Source organism: Phoenix dactylifera, chromosome 15 (genome assembly GCF_051530095.1).
Source record: "Phoenix dactylifera cultivar Ajwa chromosome 15, Ajwa_hap1_PhDact_Kaust_v1.1, whole genome shotgun sequence".
In the NCBI taxonomy this organism is placed as follows: domain Eukaryota; kingdom Viridiplantae; phylum Streptophyta; class Magnoliopsida; order Arecales; family Arecaceae; genus Phoenix; species Phoenix dactylifera.
This window is the reverse complement of record NC_143204.1, coordinates 25,364,813-25,379,201: the sequence shown is the minus strand read 5'-3', so window position 1 is coordinate 25,379,201 and position 14,389 is coordinate 25,364,813.

Sequence of the window (14,389 nt, the reverse complement as noted above, 5' to 3'; positions counted from 1 at the left end):
CTTGCAAAGTTAGAAGTGTCCGAGGAAGTGCAAGGCAACTTTGAGCAGTTGTTCACATTTCTGCGACATTACATGCGAGAGTCATCCTGGTAACTACTGCATTCTTAAGTGGCATGCTGGAAGCTGCTTTTGTAGATCTTTTTGATCCTTCTCTGCGTCTGCATGCTTCCCAGTCATATGAGGCCAGTTATTGGATTGCATATATGTTTTTGAGCGACAAGTTCCTTGGTGTCATGGTTATAACTGTACCGATGCACAGAGACAATCACGTTCTCCCCATGCATTCATTGTAGTTGAAAAATTTATATTTGTGATTTGAATTGCCTCGATCATAGCACTGATGTGCTTTATATACAAGTTGAACTTTCAAATATAGCAGAATATGGTATCAGAGCGGGTTTTTTCTTGATCAGTCAATCCTTCATTCTTGTTTTCTTGTCATCCTTTTGGTATTTGTTTTCCTTGGCCCTCTATTCTCCATTTGATAATCATGGCCTCTTCTACTATTATTTCCAATCTTAGTGTTGATATAACGTCATCGTTCTTTCTCCATGACTCAGATAACCCAGGCATGGTCTTAGTCTCTCAAGTCCTCACTGGCGATAATTATCCTCTATGGAGGCGTGCCATGAACACCGCTCTTTTAGCCAAGAATAAAATTGGCTTTATTGATGGCTCGCTTAAGAAGCCTGACAAAAATTTAACAATACTTAATGCATAGCAACGTTGCAAAACAATAGTGCTTCTCTAGATTTGGAACGCAGTTCAAAAAAATCTTGTGAGTAGCATAGTTTATTTTGAAACCGCAAAAGAGGCATGGAAAGATTTGGAGGAGCGTTTTTCTCATGGTAAGGCTGCCCAAATTATCGTATCAAGGGAGATACTCAATGCACATTCAAGATCAATCTTCTGTTGCCTTTTATTTTACCATACTCAAAGTATATTGGGATGAAATTAATGATCTATGTCCACTTCCTACTTACACCTGCGGTGCAATAAAAGAGTTGAATCGGATATCTTAAGATGAAAAAGTTTTTCAATTTTTTATGGAATCAATGACTCCTTTTCAACCATTCGGAGTCAAATACTCATTATGGAGCCACTACCTACAGTAAGTAAAACTTTTTCTCTGATTTTACAAGAGGAGAAACAAAAGGCACTACAAGTCAAACCGATGACGTCTCTTGAAGGTGCTGCCATGGCTACTTCAAGTTTTGATAAGCACGATTCTAGTCACTTCGATAACCAACGAGGAGGATGTGGTCGTGGAGGTCATGGCGGTCGAGGACGATCACACCATGATTACTGCAATTATCTTGGTCACACATACGTGACACTTGCTACAAATTACATACCTACTCGAACCATCATGGAGGAACCAAAACTCCTACTCCTGCTACAAATCACGTTGTCAATAGTGCAAATCCTCTCGGCCCATCTATTGTGCCCCAGCTCACTCCAAAGCAGTATGTCCAATTGCTATCCATATTAAACATCGACAAAGCTACCACGTCCATCAATATGATAGGTATTCCTTCTAACTCACAACCTATGATATGGGTAATTGACACAAGTGCTTCTGACCACATGGCCTCCAATTTTAATTTTTTTTATCATTTGAATCTTTACCAACTCGTCAATCCATTAAACAACCTACTGGAGATACAGTGCAAATAACCCAAAAAGGGACCATTACAATGTCCCCTTCTTTTTAGTTAAAAAATTTTCTTTGCGTGCCTACTTTTAGTTTAAATTTACTATTCATTAGTAAGTTTACTAAAACATATAATTGTGTTGCAATCTCTTTTTTTTTTGACTTCTATGTTTTTCAGGACCTATCAATGAGGAACCTGATTAAAATAAATGATGGTCTTTACTACTACGAGGGTCCAGTTTCTCCTATGTCTACAACTTATTTCACCCAGTTAAGTCTTTGACATAATTGTTTGGGTCATCCGTCAACATTAAAATTAAAAGTTTTAGCCCAAGATATTTCTATTCCTCTTTCTACTTTTCAAAACAAAATAAATTCTTGTACTCTTTGTCCCCTAGCCAAACAAACTAGAATTTTTTTTCCTATAAGTTCTACTGTTACTTTCTTCATTTTTGGACTTATTCATATTGATATTTGGGGAGGTTATCCTATTCCATCTCATACACTATTTTTTAACAATTGTGGATGACTTTTCACGTTGCACATGGATTTTTCTCATATGATTCAAACATGAAACATTTTATTTGCTTAAAAACTTTTATTGCTCTTGTAGACAACCAATTTTCTCGTAAAATTAAAATGGTTAAAAGTGATAATGGGATGAATTCATGGATCATCAATTGCAAACTTATCTTGATTCTTTAGAAATTATTTATCAAACATCTTATGTTGGCACGCCACAGCAAAATAGTACAGTTGAGCGCAAACATAAATACCTCCTTGAAATAGCTCGACCATTACATTTTCAAGCCAACCTACCAATCCAATTTTGGGATGAGTGTATTTTAACTACCGCTTATCTTATTAACTAACTTCCTTCTTCTATTTTAGATGGTAAATCTTCTTATAAAATGCTTTTTGATAAAAAAAATTTTTACCACTATTTAGGTACCTTCGGACGTCTTTGTTTTGCTCTTATCCAAACCAAAAATAAATTTAGACCTCATGTACATAAGTGCATTTTCGTAGAATATCCCTATAGCCAAAAAAGCTACCGCGTGCATGACCTACTTGAGAAAAAATATTCACTAGTAGGGAGGATGTTTTTTATGAATCAGTTTTTTTATTTGCTAACACATCTCATATTTTTCCTTCCTCCCAATCACCAATTCTTCCTCACATTACTAATAATGGTGATGAACTCATCCTCTCTATTTCTTCCACTTCTATTCAAGATTCTATCGAACCAGTTGATCTTTTTGAAACATCCGTCGATTTATCTCCAAGACGCACCACAAGGATCCGACGTCCTTCCTAATGGCTTCAAGATTTTTAGTGCTCTCAGATTTTATCTTTTTCGTGCCGATACCAACAACCTTGTGATAGGTACCAAGTATCCACTCCAAAATTATTTTTTTCTTTGATAAATTCTCCAACTCTCATCGCGGTTTTCTAGCTTCTATTTTCTCTTATCAGGAACCGAAGTCCTTTTTCTCAGCAATGAAACATGTTCACCAGCACGATGCTATGGCAGATGAAATTAAGGCCTTGAAGTTTAATCACACTTGGACCATGATTTCACTTCTACCAAGCAAACATGCTATCGGATGCAAATGGGTATATAAGATCAAATATAAGTCTGATGGTAGTATTGAACGGTATAAAGCAAGGCTTGTTGCTAAAGGCTACAATTAAACTGAAGGCCTAGATTATCATGAAACATTCGCTCCTGTTGTCAAATTGGTCATAGTTCGTTGTCTTATTACAATTGCAGCCGCCAAAAAATGGCATTCTTCTGCTTTGCAGATTTTTCTTTCACATTCCTGAGATTCTACATCTCTTTACTTTCGATAGCACTATTGACCTTTCCACTAGTGGAAGGACCCCTCTCTCTTAGCTTGCCACTCTACCAAATTTGTTCTAATGAACTTTTAATTGTAAGGCTTGCATTTTTTCCATGAGATACTCTTCCCCCATGATCTTTCCCATAATTTTAGCATGTGGATCTTGGGAATCAGTTGTTGTAGAAGCGCCTTCTTCTTCCTTGGATTTCTTTCTGGTGAAGGAGCATCACTGGACATATAGTACATTTGCTCTTGCCACCTTTTGCATTTCAATTGAAGTGGAGGCTGTGCGACTTTGTTTTCTAAAAATGTGCATTCGCATATAATAAATGCGAAAGTATATTCATGGTTTTGAAGCATGCATTGATAAACAAAATGTGTGGTATTGGATAGATGCGAAACTAAGCATCTGCAAAACCAAGAAGTGTATTTGATATTAAGTGTATATCACGTTGAACTAAATGTTTATCTCTACAAGCATATATGCTGAACCCTAAAATGTATATAGCTCATTACTGAAAGTGCGCATCGAATACTACAAACATGTATTGACCGTCAATAATGTTTGTATCGCTAAACAATAAAGATATATGTGTACCAACCCTAAGACTTAAGTTGGGACAAATATGTAGAATCTTCTGTATATAATGTGTCTCAGATAAAAAAAAAAGTTTACACATGAAACGCGATTATCTATCTGTATTCCATACATCATGCATTTTTATTGCTTATTCAATATGTGTTTAGCATTCAGAGGTCTACAAAGTTGTTAGTGTTAGAGGGATAATGTTTAATTGAAGGAATTGGCATGGATTTGGCTCCTATAATGATTAATTAAGCTGATTCAAAATAAGTGTTTTATTTGAATTAGCAGCGCTAGAATGGAGTGGAGATGAGGGAAAATGGGGGATATGCCTCAATAAGCTTGAAAGGATCAAAAAAACATGAATGGAGGTTGATTGCATAACAAATCAGATGTGATCGCACTTTAAAGTTAGATTTTTCAAGTGGTGCACATTTTGCTATGGCCGAGAAGAGAAAAATTTGGCGAGGAATGTGACTATAGGATCATAGAGGCCTACAAGGAGAGGGAGTGGATGGGGTGAATTAGCAAGAGGGAGACAGAGAGAATAAACCTTTACTGATAGCAGCATCGACAAGGCACAACAGAGGCACGCCCAAGACTGCAAACCATCGGCTGGGGCGCCTCCACGATCGGGACAGGCATTTGGTCATGAGAGCCAGGCGCAAGCCAAACTGAGGGGCCACGAAGGCCAAGCCAAATAACCAGCCGCGTACATGGTCTAGATGCCTTTGGCCCAGACCAATGCGCATGCGAACCCACAAGCAACCGACAGAAAGACCGGCACGACCGCGACCATGGTAGTCCCAGCACAAGCCAAGGCACGCGCACGCAAGGCGGCACACCTTGTTTAGGCCAACGCCAAGAAGCAAGAAGGGACTCTTTGGTGTGGAAAGTGAGTGACCGACACTTGGTCCCCACCAATTTGGTGCTTTCATTGAGAGATCTTCATCAAGGAAGACACTACAAGGTTCAACCCTTATTCTGGTGAAGAACATCTTGAAGGTAGCGCTACTTAACAACTTCTGAACTTTCCTGCAAGTAAGTCAAATCAACCTTTATTCATCTTACCATTTTCGAGTGGTAAAAGAGGGAAGGGCCACGTGAGTGACCTTGTGGGAAGTGAGGATTCACTACTAGTTTTTCCCCTTTGAATGCCTTTGAAGGATTGTTCTGAAATCATATAAAATTTCATGGATTCCAGGGATAACCAAAGATTAGAAGCCCTTGAAAGTCAGTCCAACCGAGTGAGTAAAGTCTTAGAAGATCTTTCCAATTCAATAGCTGAAATGAGGAGAAAAATTCTAACAAGGGGCCTTGGCCGCATGCTAGTGAGCAGGACCAAGGAAGGGATAGTGAAGAAGAATTAGCAAGCAATCATAGTGGATTTCGGGTGAGAGAAAAAAAGAGTGAAGGAATAAGAAGAGGAAGTCGAGTGGAAGGATTTGGGGTGTGTGTGGACCGATTTGAGAAAGGAGTAGAATATGAAGAAATCCTTAGTGTGAGGGAGTCCGAAGAGGAACCCTGGATTACCACTAGACCGAGAGGAAGAAGAAGAGATGAGAGGAGAAAAATGCCTCAACTTGGTGAATCTGGTGATAATGAGGAAGAGCCTAGAAGGGAGATTAGGAAGCCATGAATTGAATTTCCTAAGTATAGTGGTGAAGATCCCTTCGAATGGATGGATAAAGTGGAACAATTCTTCTATGTCTATGAAGTTCCACATAGAGAGAAAGCGTCCCTTGCTAGTTTTCATCTTGAAGACAAAGCAAGAAAATGGTGGAGATGGTTGAGAACCATGTATGAAAAAGAAGGGAGGAGATTAGGATGGACAGCCTTTGTGAAGGAGTTTATGATTCAATGGGGGCTTTCCCCTATTGTGAATTATCATGGGCGATTGGCAAAAATAAAACAAGAGGGAAGAGTGAGGTCCTATGTAGAAGAATTCCGCCATCTTCAAACTTTGGTGACAGGTTGGTCGGAGGAAGCACTCTTGGGCACATTCATTGATGTCTTGAAGCCTTGGCTTGCCAAGGAGATCAAGTTAAAGCAACCCTCTTCCATGTAAGAAGCCATGCGAATGGCTGAAATTTTGGAGGAAGGATTTCAGTCCGAAAGGAGGATGATCAAGGAGATAATCAACCGAGAGGCCAAGTTCATTCCACCCAAAGTTCTTTGGAAAGGCAAGGATGCAGCCGACACCAACCCAAGAAATCAGCCACAGTAAGTGAAGAAGCTTTCAAGGGAAGAAGTCCAAGATTTCATCAAGAAGGGCTTGTGTTTCAAGTGTGGAGAGAAGTGGGGCCGTGAACACAAATGCAAATCAGGCCAATCTTTCCTCATTGATGTGCTGGAGGCAGAAGTGGGTGATGAAGAAACCACAAATCCAAGTGAACATGAAGAGGAGCCGACTCCAACCCATGAAGATCATACAAGGGCCGAAGATAGTGATGCAGAACTTTCCCTTCATGCACTAACTGGAGTACCAAAACCCAGCACTATGAGGCTCCTAGCATGGATCGGAAGACATGAGGTTTCATTGTTGGTTGACAGTGGATCATCCCATAATTTCATCAATGCTTCAATCGTGGCCAAGTTGGGACTACATTCTATTGACATACAACCATTTGAAGTTAAAGTAGCAAGTGGGGAGAAACTTACATGCAAAGAAGTCATACAAGAGGTGAAAATGAACATCCAAGGGGTAAGAATCAAGGCTGATTTACATGTCCTTCAGTTAGTTGATCTTGACATAGTCCTTGGTAGTGTATGGCTTAGAAGTGTTGGTAAAGTGATCACCAATTATGAATCCATGACTATGGACTTCAAATTGGACGGCAAGAAGGAGAAGTGGATAGCAATACAAGGTCAAGAAAATCTGCCAATGTTGGAGGATCCGTGGCTACTTTAAGAGGAAAGAGAGTTCATATGTTCTGCCATCAGCAGGATAGAGTGGAGGATTTGGGACCGAATCAAGGAGGCGCTCAAGTTAGATGCTCGATCTCAAGAGATCCAAGAAAAAATTGAAGCTACTTCGGATGGAGTGAAGAATTTCAGAATTAGGGATGATCTCATCTTCTATAAATCCAATGTTTATGTACCGAATGTTCCAAACTTAAGGGGTGATATCCTTTCACATTTTCATAATAGCAAAGAAGGTGGGCATTCCGGATGGTTCCGCACCTATGTCCGGGTGAAACATTTCTTCTACTGGGAAGGTTTGAAGAAGGATGTCAAAGCCATGGTGGCTCAATGTGACATTTGTCAAAAGGTAAAATATGATCCTCGTTTACCTATGGGATTACTTCAACCTTTACCTATTCCTAATCAAATTTGGGAAGACATCTCCATGGATTTCATTGAAGGGCTGCCAACCAGCAAGAGCTATGAAGTGGTGCTGGTGGTGGTGGATAGACTCAGCAAATATGCACATTTCATCCCTATCCAACATTCTTTTACTGCCAAATCCATAGCCCAAACATTTGTGGAGTTTGTAATCAAGTAAGATGGAGTTCCTAAAAGTATTATATCTGATAGGGACAAGATCTTTATGAGTATGTTTTGGAAAGAATTGTTATCTCTACAAGGAAGCATGTTGAAAGCAGGATCATCATATCATCCCCAAACCGATGGACAAACGGAGGTGATTAACCGAATACTTGAGCAATATCTTAGGTGTTTTTGTCATGAACAACAAAGCAAATGGGCTGATTATCTACCTTGGGCGGAGTATTGGTACAACACTTCATACCAAGGATCAACCAAGAAAAGTTCTTTTGAATTAGTATATGGTCGTCCACCCCCTACACTTACTCGATATGAAATTGGGACAACCAAGAATTATGAGGTAGAGAAAGAGTAGCAGACTAGAGATGAAGTTTTGAAGAATGTAAAAAGGGAATTGAAGAAATCCCAAGAAAGAATGAAGAAATTTCATGATCGGAAGAGAAGGGATGGTGAGTTACAGCCCGGAGATTATGTATACTTGAAGCTTCAACCCACGCAACAAAAGCCATTAAGAAAGAGGTTCAGCTACAAGTTGGTTAAAAGATATTATGGTCCCTACAAAATCTTGGAATGAATTGGTAAGGTTGCTTATAAATTGGAGTTACCTTACAATTCCTTATTACATCCCGTCTTTCACATACCATGGTTGAAGAAAAGAGTGGGAGATCCCTCTAGTATTGGAATCGACTTACCAAAATTTGATGAGGAAGGATGAGTAGTTCTTCAACCTATGAAAGTCCTCCAATATCACATCAAAAGAAAAGGGAGGAACAAGAGAAAAGTATGGCAGGCTCTCATTCAATGGAAGGATATGCCACCTGAAGAAGCCACATGGGAAGAATATGATGAAGTGGCAAGAAAATATCCCAGATTCCACCTTGAGGACAAAGATATTCTTCAAGAAGGGGGGAATGGTGAGGTTCCCTCTATATCTCCTCACCAAAACATCCAAATCATGGAGGCCAAGGCAAAGCAAGAGCCAAGCTCATGTCCGCCTAGTGGCCATCTTTCATTCTTGGGGGCACAACCGAGGTTCGGCCAGCCTTGGCAGGCAAAGGCTGGACTGATAGCAGCATCGACAAGGCACAACAGAAACACACCCAAGACTGTAGACCATCGGCTGGGGCGCCTCCGCAATCAGGACAGGCGTTTGGTCATGAGAGCTAGGCGCAAACCAAACCGAGTGGCCATGAAGGCCAAGCCAAATAACCAGCCGCGCGCATGGTTTGGATGCCTTTGGCCCAGACCAGTGCGCGCACGAACCCACAGGCAACCGACAGAAGGATCAGCATGAGCGCGGCCATGGCAGTCCCAGCACAAGCCAAGGCACGCGCACGCAAGACAGCACATCTTGTTTAGGCCAACGCCAAGAAGCAAGAAGGGACTCTTTGGTGTGGGAAGTGAGTGACCGACACTTGGTCCCCACCAATTTTTAGTTGCTCTGTTGTTAGGATTCTTTGAGATCAAGTGCGGCCAGGGTCAACACCAACCCCCCATCCTGGCCCTCCAACCCCTGCTGCTCTTCTTCGCTGTAGCCAACACAAGCGAACATGGTGGATAAGGATATGAGAGATATATGAAGATTGGGAAGGTGAAAACCGCTGGAAGATAGAAAGCTTAGAGGGAGGTTGAAGTTGCTATGAATACATGATAATTTGTACTCTCTCCAATTCTCAAGCTGTGCGCATCGTCCTTGTGAGTCCAACATATTTTTTTATTTTTTTTATGTATTAATTGTTCGTACCTGTTGCTGGAAATTGGACCCGGAGGTGACCACTGGTCGAGAAGGAGGAGCTCCGGTGCTTGTGGTACATCGACGGGCTGCGTCCTCCGGAGGACCTGCAAAAAGCTGGTGGCCCGAGCTTCCGGGGCCGGCCCTCCGATGCTTAAGTTAGAGGGGGGCTTAATTTGAAGAAGGAGATGAGCTATATATCGGAGTCTAAAAGTCAGCCTTCTTCAAGAGAAAGAGGTTCCCCTTTTATAGGAGGGGTACAGGGTTACCTGTGATGTGATCAGGCGAATTAAATGAGTTATCGTCATGATTGAGCACGATCGTGTGAATTAATGCATTGTCGTGGAGGGCTAGACTGGAGCCAATGAGTTGTTATGGATGACCGGATGTAGTTGAGTGAGTCAATTGGTTGCCGTGGAAAGTCTGAGATTTTGAGTAGGCTGGAGGTCCGTGGAGATTGTGCGCATTTAATAGTTGATAGTCATAACAAGGTATGGTCCCTGGTTGATGTGTCGTGGCGTGGTCGGCAAGCAAAGCATGGTACAGTAAGACTGCTGCAGGGCGTGGCCGCAGCATGTGGACAACGAACTCGGTCTTCGAAGCTTAGCCTTCTGGGCTCGGCCTACATGAGCTCGGCCTTCTAGGCTCGGCCTGCAAGAGTTCGGCCTGCATGAGCTCGATCTTCTGAGCTCGGTCTGCATGAGCTCGATCTTTTGGGCTCGGCCTGCATGAGCACGGCCTGCATTAGCTCGGTCTGCATGAGCTCGGTCTGCATGAGCTCGGCCTGCATGAGCTCGGTCTGCATGAGCTCGGCCTGCATGAGCTCGGCCTGCGTGAGCTCGGCCTGCGTGAGCTCGGCCTGCATGAGCTCGGTCTTCTGAGCTCGGTCTGCATGAGCTCGGCCTGCATGAGCACGGCCTGCATTAGCTCGGTCTGCATGAGCTCGGTCTGCATTAGCTCGGCCTGCATGAGCTCGGTCTGCATGAGCTCGGCCTGCGTGAGCTCGGCCTGCATGAGCTCGGTCTTCTGAGCTCGGTCTTCTGAGCTCGGTCTGCATGAGCTCGGCCTGCGTGAGCTCGGTCTGCATGAGCTCGGCCTGCGTGAGCTCGGTCTGCATGAGCTCGGCTTTCTGAGCTCGGTCTGCATGAGCTCGGCCTGCATGAGCTCGGTCTGTATGAGGTCAGGCTTGCCGTCGGATTTGAATGCTTTAATTGTACTTGTGGGGTAGTCCATTTTTTTTCCCAACACTACCCTCCGACTTCCGAGTTCGAGCTGCTTTTTGGCTCGGGCAAAGGAAGTAGCACAGTCGTCGATCGTCTTGTAATATAGCCAAATGTCTATGAAGATGTATGTGCTCAGTAGGGTGTACCTCTCGTGCAGTCGGAGCTAACGGCCTTAAGCCGAGCTATCCAAGCCAAGCTAAGCAACTTTGCTCTGAGATCGACTTCAGCAGCCTTCTTTGGCTTGTGGTCGACTCAGCAGGGTGCCCCCACTCAGATCGGGGCGTGTTGTCGTAGGAGGCGTCGAATGGCGTTGAAAGGCATCGAATGGCATTGAATAGCGTTGAAAGGCATCGAATGGCGTTGAATGGCGTTGAAATGGCGTCGGATGTCGTCGAAGTAGCGTTGAATGGCATCGAAGTGGCGTCGAATATCGTCGAAGTAGCGTCGAATGTCGTCGAATGGCGTTGAATGGCAATATCGTCGAAGGGCGTCGAATGTCGTCGAATGACGTCGAATGGCGTCGAATAGCATCGAATGTCATCCAAGATTGCCGAAGGGCGTCGAATGTCGTCGAAGGGTATTGAATGGCGTCGAATATCGTCGAAGGGCGTCGAATGGCGTCAAATGTCGTCAAAGGGCGTCGAAATGGCGTCCCGAGCTTGGTCGGGGCATCATTGGAGACACACACAGAAGATGGACTTCGTCCGTTGGCGATCGTGCGCCCTTACTCGGAGCGGGGCGACGTTGGAGATAGAGATACCCATAGGTCGTTTTTTGGATTCTCCGACCTGAAATAGGTAAAATATTGAAATTATTTGAAGCCAAAGTGGCGTCCTGTATTTTTTGAAGATATTTTGATGGCTCTCGAGCTTCGAAGTCCCTCAGGACTTGGCTCAGCACCGGCCTTTTGAGGTTGGCCTTTGTAGCTCGGTCTTTTGAGCTCGGCCTTCTGAGCTCGGTCTTCAAAGCTCGTCCTGCATGAGCTCGGTCTTCTGAGCTCGGCCTGCATGAGCTCGGTCTTCTGAGCTTGGGCTGCATAAACTCGGCCTACATGAGCTCGGTCTGCATGAGCTCGATCTTTGAGGTCGGTCTTCGGAGCTCGTCCTGCATGAGCTCGGTCTTCTGAGCTCGGCCTGCATGAGCTTGGCCTTCTAAGCCCAGTCTACATGAGCTCGGCCTTCGGAGCTCGGGCCTTCTAAGCTCGGTCTGGATGAACTCGGCCTTTTGAGCTCGGTCTGCATGAACTCGGCCTTTTGAGCTCGATCTTCTGGACCATGAGAGGATTTAACTTTATAGTACTTTCTTGGGGTGGAATCTCTTATGAATCTAGCCATAGGAGCGCTCATCCTTTGGAAGGCATTACAAAATAAGGCATCAGCCGAGCTTTCATTATGTACTAAAATTCTTTTTAAAGCCTTGCAATGATAAAGAAAATAGCTATAGCGTCGTCATAAAGAGGGCTCAACACCCTTTTAGTCTTCATCGGAAAAGAAGATGACTTTCGCAGTGCACGGATGCTTTGAGGAAGCTCCTTCTTTCGAGCTCGATGCTTCAGGTGCCTCTACTTATCCGCCCTCTAATGATATTGTTGATGCCCGCGAGAGGTCAGTTGTCGTCTCGCTCCTCATGCGGCACTGGATTTTGTTCCTCAGGCTCTTTCCTGTAGGCATGATCACAGACAAAACAACTCAACCGACCTCATCGGACAAGTGCTTTGATCTCATCACGGAGCTCGTAGCAATCCTCCGTATCATGGCCGCGATTTTGGTGGAAGTGGCAGTACTTTTTCGAGTGCTTCCGCGACTCTATCGGTCGCATCTTCAATGGAGGTCGGAGGTAGCCCTGATCCTCAATCTCCATGAGGATCTCTGCTCGGGTGGATGTAAGGGGAGTGTATGTCTGAAACTTTTGGAGGGAAGACCTCGAGTGAGCTAGGCTCTTGGGCCAAGGAGGCTCTTTCTCATGCTAGGGGGATCCGCTGCTTGGTTGGGAGCGCTCCTCGTGGCGTGTCTTCTGCATCTTGGCAGGTCGTTCGGCTGCCTCCTGCCGAGAGGCCATGGCTTCCTCAGCCTTGGCGTACTTGTGAGCTCGAGCCAACATTTCAACAAAGTCGGCGGGGAAGCTCTTCTCGATGGAGAAGAAAAATTTGTAGGACCGAGCTCCAGTCTTCAATGCCGACATGGCGATTGACTGGTCGAGATCGCGAACCTCCCATGTGGCCGAGGTAAAGCGACTGATGTAGTCTTGTAAGGATTCTCCCTCCTTCTGTTTGATGGCGAAGAGAGAGTCTGAGGTCCGGTGTTGACGCCGGCTAGTGGTAAAATGGGTGGCGAGCTGCCTGCCCAGCTATTCAAAGGAGAGAATCGAGCTGGGCTTTAGTCCAGAGAACCAAAGACAAGCTGCCTTGCGGAGAGTCGTTGGGAAGGGTTTGCAGAATAGAGTGTTTGTGGCTCTTTGGAGTGTCATAAGGGCCTTGTAGCTCTCCAAATGATCCAGAGGATCGGATGAGCCATCATATGGCTCAATCTGTGGCATCTTGAACCTCTGGGAGATTGACTCATCCATGATCTATTGAGGGAATGGAGACTCTGTTGTAAAGTCAAGGTCGGCGTCTCGCTTCGGGCCTCGGTCTAGAAACATCTGTATCTGCCGCTCCAAGTCCTTGACTTTTCTGTCGAGCTCGGGTGGGGCTCCTATTGTAGCTTGGTATAGGGCAGACCCCGCCTCAGATGGGTGCTCCCGTACTCGAGGCGTCAGGCTTCGGCGCGAGCTCTCTGGATAATGGATGCACGATAAGCCCTCCCGGTTTGGGGGTTGAGCTCGGTGGGAGCTTCGGTGGTGGCAACGCTCTACAGAGAAATAACGTCGCGAGCGGCGTCTTGAGGACTCATGCTCGTGAGGAGGGAGTAGAGGTTGGTCTTCTACTTGCTGTAGGCCTTGAACGGCCGCAGTGAGTGCTTGGACTTGTTGAACAAGCAGGTTGAACTTGGAGGACTGGATCCGCCGGAGGCCTTGGTGATGGGTTATAGATTGAGTGTCCAGGATTTGGTACGCGATGCCGGGAGGCGTTAGAGGCTCCCTTACTCCTTAACTTCATAGCCACGACTCGAGCCCTTCCTCTAGCGCCAATTATTACTGGAAATTAGACCTGGGGGTGACCACTGGACGAGAAAGAGGAGCTTCGATGCTTGTGGTACGTCGGCGGGCTGTGTCCTCCGAGGGACCTGCAAAAAGCCGGTGTCCGGGGCTTCCGGCGCCGGCCCTCCGATGCTTAAGTCAGAGTGGGGGCTTAATTTGAAGAAGGAGATGATCTGTATATCGGAGTCTAAAAGTTAGAATCCTCCTTCAAGAGGAAGAGGTTCCTATTTTATAGGAGGGGTACAGGGTTACCTGTGATGTGACCAGGCGAATTAAATGAGTTACTATCATGATTGAGCATGATCGTGTGAATTAATGCATTACCGTGGAGGGCTAGACTGGAGCCAATGAGTTGTTATGGGTGACCGGACGTAGTTGAGTGAGTCAACTGGTTGTCGTGGAGGGCCTGAGATTTTGAGTAGGCTAGAGATCCGTGGAGATTGTGCGCATTTAATGGTTGACAGTCGTAGGGTATGGTCCCTGGTTGATGTGTGGTGACGTGGCCGGCAAGCAAATCATGGTACGGTGAGACTGCTGTAGGGCGTGGCCGCAGCATGTGGACGACGAACTCGATCTTCGGAACTCGACCTTCTGGGCTCGGCCTGCATGAGCTCGGCCTTCTGGGTTCGGCCTGCATGAGGTCAGGCTTGCTTTCGGATTTGAGTGCTTTAATTGTACTTATAGAGTGATCCATTTTTTTCCTCAACA